Here is a 16,345-nt window from a genome sequence, read left to right as displayed (position 1 = left end):
AGGGTCTTGGGTTTGGGTCGTAGATCGCAGAATGCACGGTCCATGGGTACGCAGGCAGTCTTGGGCTATGGAGGCATGTTGTTCATGAGCCTCGAGGTTCTGGGTCGCAGAGGAGGAACTGTGCCATCTTCACATTTTGTGTGGTTCGTGGGGAGCAACCTCAGTTGATCATTTGTACTCCCCCACCCACACCCCGTAACCCACCTAACATTTAAACACAATGGGAAAATTTATCATGTTCAATCCACCTAACCTGCACATCTTTGGACTGTGGGAGGAAACCGGAGCACCCGGAGGAAACCCATGCAGACACGGGGATATGCAAACTCCACAGAGTCACCCATGGCCAGAATTGAACCCAGGTTCCTGCCGCTGTGAGGCACCAGTGCTAACCACTGGATCACCATGCTGCCCCCAGTTTCTAGTTTCCTGGTCACACCGGTCATGTGCAGTGCGTTTGACGGATTTTGGGGTGTGTGGGCACTTCCAATTCAAGGCTCCCTGACATTTCTCATTCTTGGATCACAGGGTTGATGGTTTGTGGGGTGGATGGGTTTACGGGGGGGATGGGTTTACAGGACGGACGGGTTTACGGGGCGGACGGGATTCTGGGGCGGACGGGATTCTGGGGCGGACGGGATTACGGGGCGGACGGGATTACGGGGCGGACGGGATTACGGGGCGGACGGGATTACGGGGCGGACGGGTTTACGGGGCGGACGGGATTACGGGGCGGACGGGATTACGGGGCGGACGGGATTACGGGGCGGACGGGATTACGGGGCGGACGGGATTACGGGGCGGACGGGTTTACGGGGCGGACGGGATTACGGGGCGGACGGGATTACGGGGGATATTGTTAAACTAGAAAGAGTGCAGAAGAGATTTATGAAGATGCTACCAGTACTTGATGGTCTGAGTTATAAGGAGAGGTTGGAGAGGCTGGGACTTTATTCCCTGGAGCGTAGGAGGCTTAGGGGTGATCTTATAGAGGTCTATAAAATAATGAATGGCATAGACAAGGTAGATAGTCAACATCTTTTCCCAAAGGTAGGGAAGAGGTTTAAGGTGAGAGGGGAGAGATACAAAAGAGACCAGAGGGGAAATGTTATCACACAGAGGGTGGTGAGCATCTGGAACGAGCTGCCAGAGGCAGTGATGGAGGCGGGTATGATTTTTTTCCTTTAAAAAATAGTTACAGTTACATAGGCATAGATCATAGAATTTACAGTGCAGAAAAAGGCCATTCAGCCCACCAAGTCTGCACCTGCACTTGGAAAGAGCACCCGACCTAAGCCCCTACCTCTACCCTATCGCCACACGTCCACCCTATCCCCGTAACCCCATCTAACCATTTTTGGACACTAAGGGCAGTTTAGCATAGCCAATCTACCTAACCTGCACAAGGCAGGGTGGGTATAGAGGGATATATGCCAAATGCGGGCTACTGGGACTAGCTTAGTGATAGAAACTGGGCGGCATGGACAAGCTTGGCCGAAGAGCCTGTTTCCATGCTGTCAACAGCTATGACTCTAAGTCAGGGTGGTGAGTGACTTGATGGGGAACCTCCAGGTGGTGGGGTTCCCAAGTATCTGCTACCCTTGTCCTTCTGGATGGTAGTGGTCGTGGATTTGGAAGGTGCTGGTGAGTTCCTGCTATGCATCTTGGAGATGGTACACATGACTGCCACTGTGTGTTGGTGGTGGAGGGATGACGATCAAGCGGCTGCTTTGTCCTGGATGGTGTCGAGCTTCTTAAGTGTTGTTGGAGCGGCACTCACCCAGGCAAGTGGGGAATATTCCATTGCACTCCTGACTTGTGCCTTCTAGATGGCAGACAGCCTTTGGGGAATCAGGAGGTGAGTTGCTCGTCGCAGCATTCCCAGCATGTGACCTCGTACATAGAAAATAGAAGCAGGAGTGGACCATTCAGCCCTTCGAACCTGCTCTGCCATTCATTAGGATCATGGCTGATCATCAAATTCAATCCTCTGATCCCGCCTTCCCCCATATCCCTTGGTCCGTTTAGCCCCAAGAGTTATATCTAATTCCTCCTTGAAATCACACATTTGGCCTCAACTACTTTGTGTGGTAGCAAATTCCACAGATTCATCACTCTGTGGATGAAGCAATTGCTCCTTACCTCAGTCCTAAAAGGTTTACCCCTTACCCTCAAACTATGACCCCTACTTCTGGACTTCCCCTCCAGTGGGAACATACTTTCTGGATCTATCCTATTATTGCTATTAGAATTTTATAAGTTTCTCTGAGATCCCTCTCACTCTTCTAAACTCCATTTAATATAATCCTAAGTGACTTAGATCATCCTCATATGGCAGTCCCGCCATCGCAGGAATTAGACTGGTAAACATTTGCTGCATCCCTCCGTAGCAAGAACATATGAGCGGCACATTGACTCAATGGTTAGCGCTGCTGCCTCAAAGTGAGAGTTTTGTTCCAGATTTGAGTGACTGTGGAGTTTGCACGTTCTCCCCGTCTGCGTGGATTTTCTCCGGGTGCTCCGGTTTCCTCCCACAGTCCAAAGATGTGCAGGTTAGGTGGATTGGCCATGCTAAATTGCCCTTAGTGTCCAAAGGTAGGGTGCCCTTTCAGAGGGTCGGTGCAGACTTGATGGGCTGAATGGCATCCTTCTGCACTATAGGATCCTACGGTTCTATTCTATCCTTCATCAGATAAGGACACCAAAACCGCACACAATACTCGAGGTGTGGCGTCACCAGGGCCCTATACAATTGCAGTAAAACATCCCTATTCCTGTACTAAAATCCTTTTGCAATGAAGGCCAACATACTATTTGCCTTCTTTACCGTCTGTTGCACCTGCGTGCTTACTTTCTGTGACTGATGCATGACGACATCAAGGGATGATATATATTAAACGGGTCAACAAACGAGGCTTTATGGGTTTAACTTAGAAATAAAGAAGGAGCAGTCACACCACTGGGAGTATACACCAGACCCCTGGATAACAAAAGGGCGATAGAAGAGCAAATATGTCAGCAAATCTCTGTCTGTAAGAACACGAGGGCAATAATAATAGGAGACGTTAACTATCCTAATATCAACTGGGAATCAAATGATATAAGGGGCACTGAGGGAGAAAAATTCATGCAGTGTACAGGAAATTAATTTCACCCAATTAGTGCCAAATCAATGAAAGGAGATGCAATTCTAGACCTAGTCTTGGGGAAGGAAGAAGGGCAAGTGGGTGAAGTGACAATTGGTGGCCATATCGGGGATAGTGATCACAATTCGGTTAGATTCAGTATTACCATGGGAAAGGACAGAGATAAAGCAGGAGTAAAGATTTTGAAGTGGGGGAGGCAAAGTATGTCGAAATGAGAAAGGACTTGGCTGAGGAGGACAGACCCACCCTGCTAGAGGAGAAATCTGTGGAAACCAGTGAGAAGCACTAAAAGGAGATCCTCAATGTACAAAGTACACATGACCCCTCAAGAATAAGAGTGGTACTGCCAAATCTAGCCCCCCCACCCCTCCTGGTTGGAGACTTTGTAAACTGGCCTCCCAGAAACACATCCTTTAATACCCTAACTCCCCTTTCATGGAATACAATGAAAAATGGTGCGGGATTCGCCGAGTCCATGATTGACACTCGGGAGGCTGACAGCCGCACATACACACTTCACTCCCCACACACACACCATGCCAGCCAACAAGATTGCACTGGTTGTGCTGGAGCACGGATGGGTCAGCTGGGGCGAGAGGGTCACTAGGGGGGTGGCCTGGGAGGACCACTAGGAGACAGCAAGTGAAAGTTAGAAGAGCAATTAGTATGAGAAGGTTAGATTAAAGTTATACCAGTGAGTGAGATTAGTAGTAGGTGAGTATAGTTAGATGTTATTGATCAATTCTGTATTCTAATAAAGACTAAGTGTCGAAACCCAGTTCAGTAGTGTAAATAAAATCATTGCTTTGTTTAAGTAAAACTATACCGTGGTCTTTGTGGAACACTACGCAATCCATCCTGAATAAGCAACACAAAAAACACCACCCTTCATAGAACATAGAACATTACAGCGCAGTACAGGCCCTTCGGCCCTCGATGTTGCGCCGACCTGTGAAACCACTCTAAAGCCCATCTACACTATTCCCATAGAACATAGACACATTCGTGGATCGTTGTTCAGTGTTTGTCTGTGGGCAGTGCCCTCCTTCTCCCTTCCTTCTCCCTGTTGTTTAACATAGAACATAGAATGATACAGCGCAGTACAGGCCCTTCGGCCCACGATGTTGCACCAAAACAAAAGCCATCTAACCTACACTATGCCATTCTCATCCATATGCTTATCCAATAAACTTTTAAATGCCCTCAATGTTGGCGAGTTCACTACTGTTGCAGGTAGGGCATTCCACGGCCTCACCACTCTTTACGTAAAGAACCTACCTCTGACCTCTGTCCTATATCTATTACACCTCAGTTTAAGGCTATACCCTCGTCCTAGCCATTTCCATCCGCGGGAGAAGGCTCTCACTGTCCACCCTATTTAACCCCCTGATCATTTTGTATGCCTCTATTAAGTCTCCTCTTAACCTTCTTCTCTCTAACGAAAACAACCTCAAGTCCATCAGCCTTTCCTCATAAGGTTTTCCCTCCATACCAGGCAACATCCTGGTAAATCTCCTCTGCACCCGCTCCAAAGCTTCCACGTCCTTCCTATAATGCGGTGACCAGAACTGTACGCAATACTCCAAATGCGGCCGTACCAGAGTTTTGTACAGCTGCAACATGACCTCATGACTCCGGAACTCAATCCCTCTACCAATAAAGGCCAACACTCCATAGGCCTTCTTCACAACCCTATCAACCTGGGTGGCAACTTTCAGGGATCTATGTACATGGACACCTAGATCCCTCTGCTCATCCACACTTCCAAGAACTTTACCATTAGCCAAATATTCCGCATTCCTGTTATTCCTTCCAAAGTGAATCACCTCACACTTCTCTACATTAAACTCCATTTGCCACCTCTCAGCCCAGCTCTGCAGCTTATCTATGTCCCTCTGTAACCTGCTACATCCTTCCGCACTGTCGACAACACCACCGACTTTAGTGTCGTCTGCAAATTTACTCACCCACCCTTCTGCGCCCTCCTCTAGGTCATTTATAAAAATGACAAACAGCAACGGCCCCAGAACAGATCCTTGTGGTACGCCACTTGTAACTGAACTCCATTCTGAACATTTCCCATCAACCACCACCCTCTGTCTTCTTTCAGCTAGCCAATTTCTGATCCACATCTCTAAATCACCCTCAATCCCCAGACTCCGTATTTTCTGCAATGGCCTACCATGGGGAACCTTATCAAACGCTTTACTGAAATCTATATACACCACATCAACTGCTCTACCCTCGTCTACCTGTTCAGTCACCTTCTCAAAGAACTCGATAAGGTTTGTGAGGCATGACCTATCCTTCACAAAGCCATGCTGACTATCCCTAATCATATTATTCCTATCTAGATGATTATAAATCTTGTCTCTTATAATCCCCTCCAAGACTTTACCCACAACAGATGTGAGGCTCACCGGGTGTCTATGGTTGCCGGGGTTGTCTCTGCTCCCCTTCTTGAACAAAGGGACCACATTTGCTATCCTCCAGTCCTCTGGCACTATTCCTGTAGCCAATGATGACATAAAAATCAAAGCCAAAGGCCCAGCAATCTCTTCCCTGGCTTCTCAGAGAATCCTAGGATAAATCTCATCAGGCCCCGGGGACTTAACTATTTTCAGCCTGTCCAGAATTGGCAACACCTCTTCCCTATGTACCTCAATGCCATCTATTCTAATAGCCTGGGCCTCAGCATTCTCCTTCACAACATTATCTTTTTCCTGAGTGAATACTGACGAAAAATATTCATTTAGTATCTTGCCTATCTCTTCAGACTCCACACACAATTTCCCATCCCTGTCCTTGACCGGCCCTACTCTTACCCTAGTCATTCTTTTATTCCTGACATACCTATACAAAGCTTTTGGGTTTTCCTTGATCCTACCTGCCAAATACTTCTCATGTCCCCTCCTTGCTCGTCTTAGCTCTCTCTTTAGATCCTTCCTCGCTACCTTGTAACTATCCATCGCCCCAACTGAAACTTTGTCAGGCCACCTTGGCACTGTTCACGTTTGCCCTGCACCTCCGGGAAGAACCTGCTCAGATGTGCTCTGTGCACTACGTTTAGCTGCATGAGAAACAGCCTTGCACTGGAGGAGGTGGAGTTGACCCTGTTCAGTGCTTTGCTCCAGAGTCCCCACCACATTTCCTTCCCGAGCTCTTCCTCAGTTTCGTCCAGTGGGGAGCGTGCCCTTTCTAAAAGTCGCCCTTATATGTCCCCGCAGTTCCCCTTTCCCAGACTGTTCTGCGTCCAGTAACTGCTCCAAAATTGTGTCTCTCGGGGCCCTTGGGTACATAGTCGTCTCCTTGCGGAGAAAGATTTTGACTTGCAGATGTCGGAGTCCCTGTCCATTCGGTAGTTCCTGGGCGGCATTCTCCGTTGGCTGACAGAAAAATCGTGAAACGTGATTGGGCGAAGCTTAGGTTCTGATGCCAAAACTGCAGCGGGCTCCTATCGCAATTCTCCGTCACCTCAACAGCGACGTCAATGCGGTCCGGAATGCACGGACAGTAAACACCAGGGCCTCTGCGATTCTCCGCCTCCAATGGGCTGAGTTCCCAACGGCACGGTTCACTTGTCTTTTTAAAAATCGTGAAACCGGCATCGTGGCTGATGAGGGAGAGAGAGGAGGTAGGACACAGAGGCACGACTGTGGGCTGCCGGGCCGGACACTGGCTGGTCTGGCTAGGGTGTGGGTAGGGCACATATATATATAGATATATATATATATACATATATATGTTAACTATATTCTTAGAATAAACCTTTGATTAAAGTATCTAGGGAGTCTGATGAATCACACCTGAGGTGAATGTTTTTGTGCTCATCCTAGCCAAATTCAACATAAAGGTTGAAGGTCACGTGAACTCCATAATACACTTTGGAGTTTCTAAGCCCTGGCGCATAACAAAATTGTTTTTTTTTCCAGGATAAAAGTCTATCTTTCGTGATTGGGTTGGCTTAGTTAATTTACAGACAGTGAGATGTGAGCATATTTGTGATTGCTTTTCAGGTGTTGTAGTCAAGTTTAAATAGGATAATGTCTCTTTCAGAGGCTCAGAAGTTTTTGGAGGTGGAGAAGGTCACGTGCGGTACCGTACAAATATAGACTAAAACTAGGCATTTAGAATTGACAAAAACATTGCAGTTAACATTGCCTGACAAAGTACGGAAAGAAGGTGTAATTGCGGCAGTAGCTGAGCATTAGAACTTGCCTGAGACACAGTCAGAATTATTGGAACTGGCACACACTGACACACTCACACGCTGACACACACGCACTGACACACACACTGACACACACACACTGGCACATTGACAAACACACGGACATACACACACATTGACACACACACACACACACTGCCACACACACACACGCACGGACACACACACATACTGACACACACACTGGCACACACACACACTGACATACTGACACACACACTGACACACACACACACTGCCTGACACACACACACTGACACAGACACACACATACTGACACACACACTGGCACACACAGTGACACACACACACACACATTGATAGACTGACACACACACTGACACACACGAACACACTGACACAGGCATTCACACACACACACACTGACACACACACTGATTCACTGACACACACAAACACTGATACACACAGACACACACGCACTGACACACACTGACAGGCACACTGACGCACACACTGACACATTCACACGCTGACACACTAACACACACACACACACACTGACACACACATACTGACACACACTGACTCACTGACATTCTGACACACACACACTGACACACACACACACTGACATACTGACACACGCTGACACACACACACAGACACACACACTGACACACACACACTGTCACACACACACTGACACACTCACATGCTGACACACACTGACACAGTGACACACACACACTGACACACACACACGCTGACACACACACACACACACTGACACACACACACGCTGACACACACGCTGACACACACACACTGCCGCACACACACTGCCACACACTGACACAGACAGACACACTGACACACACACACACTGGCACACCCAGTGACACACACGCACACACTGACACAGGCATTCATACACACACACACACTGACACACACACACACTGGCACACTGACACACACACTGATTCACTGACACACACAAACACTGACACACACACGCACTGACACACGCACTGACACACTCATGCTGACACACACACTGACACAGTGACACACACACATTGACAAACATACAGACACACACACACACTGCCACACACACTGTCACACACACTGACACACACACGCTGACACACACACGCTGACACACACACGCTGACACACACACACACTGACACACACACACTGACACACACACACACACTGACACACACACTGACACACACGCTGACACACACACACGCTGACACACACACACGCTGACACACACTGCCACACACAGACACACTGACACACACACACACTGGCACACCCAGTGACACACACACTGACACACACGCACACACGGATTCACTGACACACTGACACACACAAACACTGACACACACACACAAACACTGACACACACACACACACTGACACACACACTGACACACACACACACACACTGACACACACTGACAGGCACACTGACACACACACGCTGACACACTAACACACACACACACACGCACTGACACACACTGACAGGCACACTGACGCACACACTGACACATTCACACGCTGACACACTAACACACACACATACACTGACACACACACACTGATACGCACATTGACACACACACACACTGACACACACATACTGACACACACTGACTCACTGACATTCTGACACACACACTGACACACACACACACTGACATACTGACACACGCTGACACACACACACAGACACACACACTGACACACACACACTGTCACACACACACTGACACACTCACACTGACACACTCACATGCTGACACACACACTGACACAGTGACACACACACACTGACACACACACACACGCGGACACACACGCTGACACACACACACACACACTGACACACACACACGCTGACACACACACACACTACCACACACACACTGCCACACACTGACACAGACAGACACACTGACACAGACAGACACACTGACACACACACACACTGGCACACCCAGTGACACACGCACACACTGACACAGGCATTCATACACACACACACACTGACACACACATACACTGGCACACACACACTGGCACACTGACACACACACTGATTCACTGACACACACAAACACTGACACACACACACACACACTGACACACACGCACTGACACACTCACATGCTGACACACACACTGACACAGTGACACGCACACATTGACAAACATACAGACACACACACACACACTGACACACACTGTCACACACGCTGACACACACACACGCTGACACACACACACACTGACACACACACACACACTGACACACACACACACTGACACACACACACACGCTGACACACACTGCCACACACACACTGCCACACACACACTGCCACACACAGACACACTGACACACACACACACTGGCACACCCAGTGACACACACACTGACACACACGCACACACTGACACAGGCATTCATACACACACACACACTGACACACACATACACTGGCACACTGAGACACACACTGATTCACTGACACACACAAACACTGACACACACACACACACTGACACACACACACACACACTGACAGGCACACTGACACACACACGCTGACACACGAACACACACACACACACACTGACACACGCACACTGACACGCCGACACACACATACTGACACACACACTGACATACTGACACACACTCACGCTGACACACACACACACTGGCACACACACACACACAATGACACACACTGACACACACACATGCTGGCACACACTGACACACACTGACACACACACTGACACAGTGACACACACATTGACAAACACACACACACACTGACACAAACACACTGACACACACTTTCACACAAACACACTGACACACAAACACACTGACACACAAACACACTGACACACAAACACATTGACTCACACACACACTGACACACAAATTGACACACACTGCCACACACACACACTGAGACACACATACTGACACACACACACACACTGACACACACATACACTGACACACAGGCACAGATACACACACTGACACACAAGAACACACACACTGACCCACACACACACTAACACACACACTGAGACATACACACTGACACTGACATGCACACTGACACACAAATGGACGTATTAGTGAGAGGCAGCATGGTTTTGTGAAGGGGAGGTCGTGTCTCACTAACTTGATAGAGTTTTTCGAGGAGGTCACTAAGATAATTGATGCAGGTAGGGCAGTGGATGTTGTCTATATGGACTTCAGTAAGGCCTTTGACAAGGTCCCTCATGGTAGACTAGTACAAAAGGTGAAGTCACACGGGATCAGGGGTGAGCTGGCAAGATGGATACAGAACTGGCTAGGTCATAGAAGGCAGAGAGTAGCAATGGAAGGATGGTTTTCTAATTGGAGGGCTGTGACCAGTGGTGTTCCACAGGGATCAGTGCTGGGACCTTTGCTGTTTGTCGTATATATAAATGATTTGGAGGAAAATGTAACTGGTCTGATTAGTAAGTTTGCAGATGACACAAAGGTTAGTGGAATTGCGGATAGCGATGAGGACTGTCAGAGGATACAGCAGGATTTAGAACATAAGAACTAGGAACAGGAGTAGGCCATCTGGCCCCTCGAGCCTGCTCCACCATTCCTGAGATCATGGCTGATCTTTTGTGGACTCAGCTCCACTTTCCGACTCGAACACCATAACCCTTAATCCCTTTATTCTTCAAAAAACTATCTTTATCTTAAAAACATTTAATGAAGGAACCTCAACTGCTTCACTGGGCAAGGAATTCCATAGATTCACAACCCTTTGGGTGAAGAAGTTCCTCCTAAACTCAGTCCTAAATCTACTCCCCTTATTTTGAGGCTATGCCCCCTAGTTCTGCTTTCACCCGCCAGTGGAAACAACCTGCTCGCATCTATCCTATCTATTCCCTTCATAATCTTATATGTTTCTATAAGATCCCCCCTCATCCTTCTAAATTCCAACGAGTACAGTGCCAGTCTACTCAACCTCTCCTCGTAATCCAACCCCTTCAGCTCTGGGATTAACCTAGTGAATCTCCTCTGCACACCCTCCAGTGCCAGTACGTCCTTTCTCAAGTAAGGAGACCAAAACTGAACACAATACTCCAGGTGTGGCCTCACTAACACCTTATACAATTGCAGCATAACCTCCCTAGTCTTAAACTCCATCCCTCTAGCAATGAAGGACAAAATTCCATTTGCCTTCTTAATCACCTGCAAACCAACTTTTTGCGACTCATGCACTAGCACACCCAGGTTTCTCTGCACTTCAGCATGTTTTAATATTTTATCATTTAAATAATAATCCCTTTTGCTGTTATTCCTACCAAAATGGATAATCTCACATTTGTCAACATTGTATTCCATCTGCCAGACCCTAGCCCATTCACTTAGCCTATCCAAATCCCTCTGCAGACTTCCAGTATCCTCTGCACTTTTTGCTTTACCACTTATCTTAGTGTCGTCTGCAAACTTGGACACATTGCCCTTGGTCCCCAACTCCAAATCATCTATGTAAATTGTGAACAGTTGTGGGCCCAACACTGATCCCTGAGAGACACCACTAGCTACTGATTGCCAACCAGAGAAACACCCATTAATCCCCACTCTTTGCTTTCTAATAATTAACCAATCCTCTATCCATGCTACTACTTTCCCCTTAATGCCATGCATCTTTATCTTGTGCAGTAACCTTTTGTGTGGCACCTTGTCAAAGGCTTTCTGGAAATCCAGATATACCACATCCATTGGCTCCCCGTTATCTACCGCACTGTTAATGTCCTCAAAAAATTCCACTAAATTAGTTAGGCATGACCTGCCCTTTATGAACCGATGCTGTGTCTGCCCAATGGGACAGTTTCCATCCAGATGCCTCGCTATTTCTTCCTTGGTGATAGATTCCAGCATATTCCCTACTACCGAAGTTAAGCTCACTGGCCTATAATTACCCGCTTTCTGCCTACCTCCTTTTTTAAACAGTGGTGTCACGTTTGCTAATTTCCAATCCGCCGGGACCACCCCAGAGTCTAGTGAATTTTGGTAAATTATCACTAGTGCATTTGCAATTTCTCTCGCCATCTCTTTTAGCACTCTGGGATGCATTCCATCAGGGCCAGGAGACTTGTCTACCTTTCGCCCCATTAGCTTGCCCATCACTACCTCCTTGGTGATAACAATCCTCTCAAGGTCCTCACCTGTCATAGCCTCATTTCCATCAGTCACTGGCATGTTATTTGTGTCTTCCACTGTGAAGACCGACCCAAAAAACCTGTTCAGTTCCTCAGCCATTTCCTCATCTCCCATTATTAAATCTCCCTTCTTATCCTCTAAAGGACCAATATTTACCTTAGCCACTCTTTTTTGTTTTATATATTTGTAGAAAGTTTTATTATCTGTTTTTATATTCTGAGCAAGTTTACTCTCATAATCTATCTTACTCTTCTTTATAGCTTTTTTAGTAGATTTCTGTTGCCCCCTAAAGATTTCCCAGTCCTCTAGCCTCCCACTGATCTTTGCTACTTTGTATGTTTTTTCCTTCAATTTAATACTCTCCCTTATTTCCTTAGATATCCAGGGTCGATTTTCCCTCTTTTTACCGTCCTTGCTTTTTGTTGGTATAAACTTTTGCTGAGCACTGTGAAAAATCACTTGGAAGGTTCTCCACTGTTCCTCAACTGTTTCACCATAAAGTCTTTGCTCCCAGTCTACCTTAGCTAGTTCTTCTCTCATCCCATTGTAATCTCCTTTGTTTAAGCACAAAACACGAGTGCTTGATTTTACCTTCTCACCCTCCATCTGTATTTTAAATTCCACCATATTGTGATCGCTCCTTCCGAGAGGATCCCTAACTATGAGATCCTGAATCAATCCTGTCTCATTACACAGGACCAGATCTAGGACCGCTTGTTCCCTCGTAGGTTCCATTACATACTGTTCTAGGAAACTATCGCGGATACATTCTATAAACTCCTCCTCAAGGCTGCCTTGACCGACCTGGTTAAACCAATCGACATGTAGATTAAAAATCCCCCATGATAACTGCTGTAGCATTTCTACATGCATCAGTTATTTCTTTGTTTATTGCCTGCCCCACCATAATGTTACTATTTGGTGGCCTATAGACTACTCCTATCAATGACTTTTTCACCTTACTATTCTTGATTTCCACCCAAATAGATTCAACCTTATCCTCCATAGCACCGATGTCATCCCTTACTGTTGCCCTCAAATAACAAGAACAAAGAACAAAGAAATGTACAGCACAGGAACAGGCCCTTCGGCCCGCCAAGCCCGTGCCGACCATGCTGCCCGACTAAACAATCTTCTACACTTCCTGGGTCCGTATCCCTCTATTCCCATCCAATTCGTGTATTTGTCAAGATGCCCCTTAAATGTCACTATCGTCCCTGCTTCCACCACCTCCTCCGGTAGCGAGTTCCAGGCACCCACTACTCTCTGCGTAAAAAACTTGCCTCGTACATCTACTCTAAACCTTGCCCCTCTCACCTTAAACCTATGCCCCCTAGTAATTGACCCCTCTACCCCGGGGAAAAGCCTCTGACTATCCACTCTGTCTATGCCCCTCATAATTTTGTAGACCTCTATCAGGTCGCAGAGCTACACCACCTCCCTTACCATCCACTCTGTCCTTCCGAATAGTTTGATACCCTCGGATATTTAACTCCCAGTCGTGACCATCCTTTAACCATGTTTCAGTAATGGCCACTAAATCATAGTCATTCACGATGATTTGCGCCATCAACTCATTTACCTTATTCCGAATACTACGAGCATTCAGGTAAAGTACACTTATGTTGGCTTTTTTTACCTCTGGTCTGAATCTTAACACCTCGATCAGTAACCTCTCTGAAGTTATATTTCCTCTTAACCTTTCTCCTAATTTTCCTTGTCGTTGAACCCATATCTTCATGTAACAACCTGCCGCGTCGCTTACCATTAATGTTTTCACTTCCCGTTTTCTTTCTTTTAGTATTCCTGGTCCTATTCACTGAGCTCCCCTCAGTCACTGTACCTTGTATTGTCGCCCTTTTTGATTTTTGACTATGGCTTCTCTGCCTTACACTTTCCCCCTTACTGCCTTTTGTTTCTGTCCGTTTTATTACCTTCCAATTTCTTGCATCGGTTCCCACCCCCCTGCCACATTAGTTTAAACTCTTCCCACAGCTCTAGCAAACATCGGTTCCAGTCCTGCCCAGGTGCAGACCATCCGGTTTGTACTGGTCCCACCTCCCCAGAACCGGTTCCAATATCCCAGGAATTTGAATCCCTCCTTCTTGCACCATCTCTCGAGCCACGCATTCATCCTCTCTATCCTGACATTCCTACTCTGACTAGCTCGTGGCACTGGTAGCAATCCTGAGATTACTACCTTTGAGGTCCTACTTTTTAGTTTAACTCCTAACTCCCTAAAATCAGATTGTAGGACCTCGTCCCGTTTTTTACCTATATCATTGGTGACTATGTGCACCATGACAGCTGGCTGTTCACCCTCCCCTCCCCAGAATGTCCTGCAGCCGCTCCGAGACATCCTTGACCCTTGCACCAGGGAGGCAACATACCATCCTGCAGTCTCGATTGCGTCCGCAGAACCGCCTGTCTATTCCCCTTACAATTGAGTCCCCTATCACTATAGCCCTGCCATTCTTCTTCCTGCCCAGCTGCGCAGCAGAGCCAGCCACGGTGCCATGAACCTGGCTGCTGCCGCCTTCCCCTGGTGAGCCATCTCCCTCAACAATATCCAAAGCGGTATATCTGTTTAGCAGGGAGATGACCGCAGGGGACACCTGCACTGCCTTCCTACTCTTGCTCTCTCTTTTGGTCACTCACTTTCTATCTCCCTCAGTACCTTTCACCTGCGGTGTGACCAACTCGCTAAACGTGCTATCCACGACGCTCTCAGCATCGTGGATGCTCCAAAGTGAGTCCATCCGCAGCTCCAGAGCCGTCAAGCAGTCTACCAGGAGCTGCAACTGGACACATTTCTTGCACGTGAAGGAGCCAGGGACAGTGGACGTGTCCCTGAGCTCCCACATCGCACACGAGGAGCATGACACGAGTCTGAGCTCTCCTGCCATGTCATAAACCTTTGGTTAACTTCAACAATTACAATTTCCCCCCCCCCCCCAAATTAAATAAATAAATAAACAACAAAGAAAAAAATAAATAAATATACCAATGAAAAGAAACAGAAAAACAGAAACACTACTTACCAGGGATAAAAAGCATTTCCTCCCCACTCAGCTTCGAATTCTCACCTTGATTCAAATTCCCAAACTCACTCTTGGTTCTGTCTCACTCTGGCTGTGTCTTCTCTGGCTCACTGGGAGAACTCACTTTTAGATTTAGATTGTTTGGAGGCTTGGGCGGAGAGATGGCAGATGGAGTTTAATCCGGACAAATGTGAGGTAATGCATTTTGGAAGGTCTAATGCAGGTAGGGAATATACAGTGAATGGTAGAACCCTCAAGAGTATTGAAAGTCAGAGAGATCTAGGAATACAGGTCCACAGGTCACTGAAAGGGGCAACACAGGTGGAGAAGGTAGTCAAGAAGGCATACGGCATGCTTGCCTTCATTGGCCGGGGCATTGAGGAAAAGAGTTGGCAAGTCATGTTGCAGCTGTATAGAACCTTAGTTAGGCCACACTTGGAGTATAGTGTTCAATTCTGGTCGCCACACTACCAGAAGGATGTGGAGGCTTTAGAGAGGGTACAGAAGAGATTTACCAGAATGTTGCCTGGTATGGAGGGCATTAGCTATGAGGAGCGGTTGAATAAACTCGGTTTGTTCTCACTGGAACGAAGGAGGTTGAGGGGCGACCTGATAGAGGTCTACATAATTATGAGGGACATAGACAGAGTGGATAGTCAGAGGCTTTTCCCCAGGGTAGAGGGGTCAATTACTAGGGGGC

This window comes from Scyliorhinus torazame, chromosome 12, assembly GCF_047496885.1.
Source record: "Scyliorhinus torazame isolate Kashiwa2021f chromosome 12, sScyTor2.1, whole genome shotgun sequence".
Classification (NCBI taxonomy): domain Eukaryota; kingdom Metazoa; phylum Chordata; class Chondrichthyes; order Carcharhiniformes; family Scyliorhinidae; genus Scyliorhinus; species Scyliorhinus torazame.
This window is presented reverse-complemented; position numbering follows the sequence as displayed.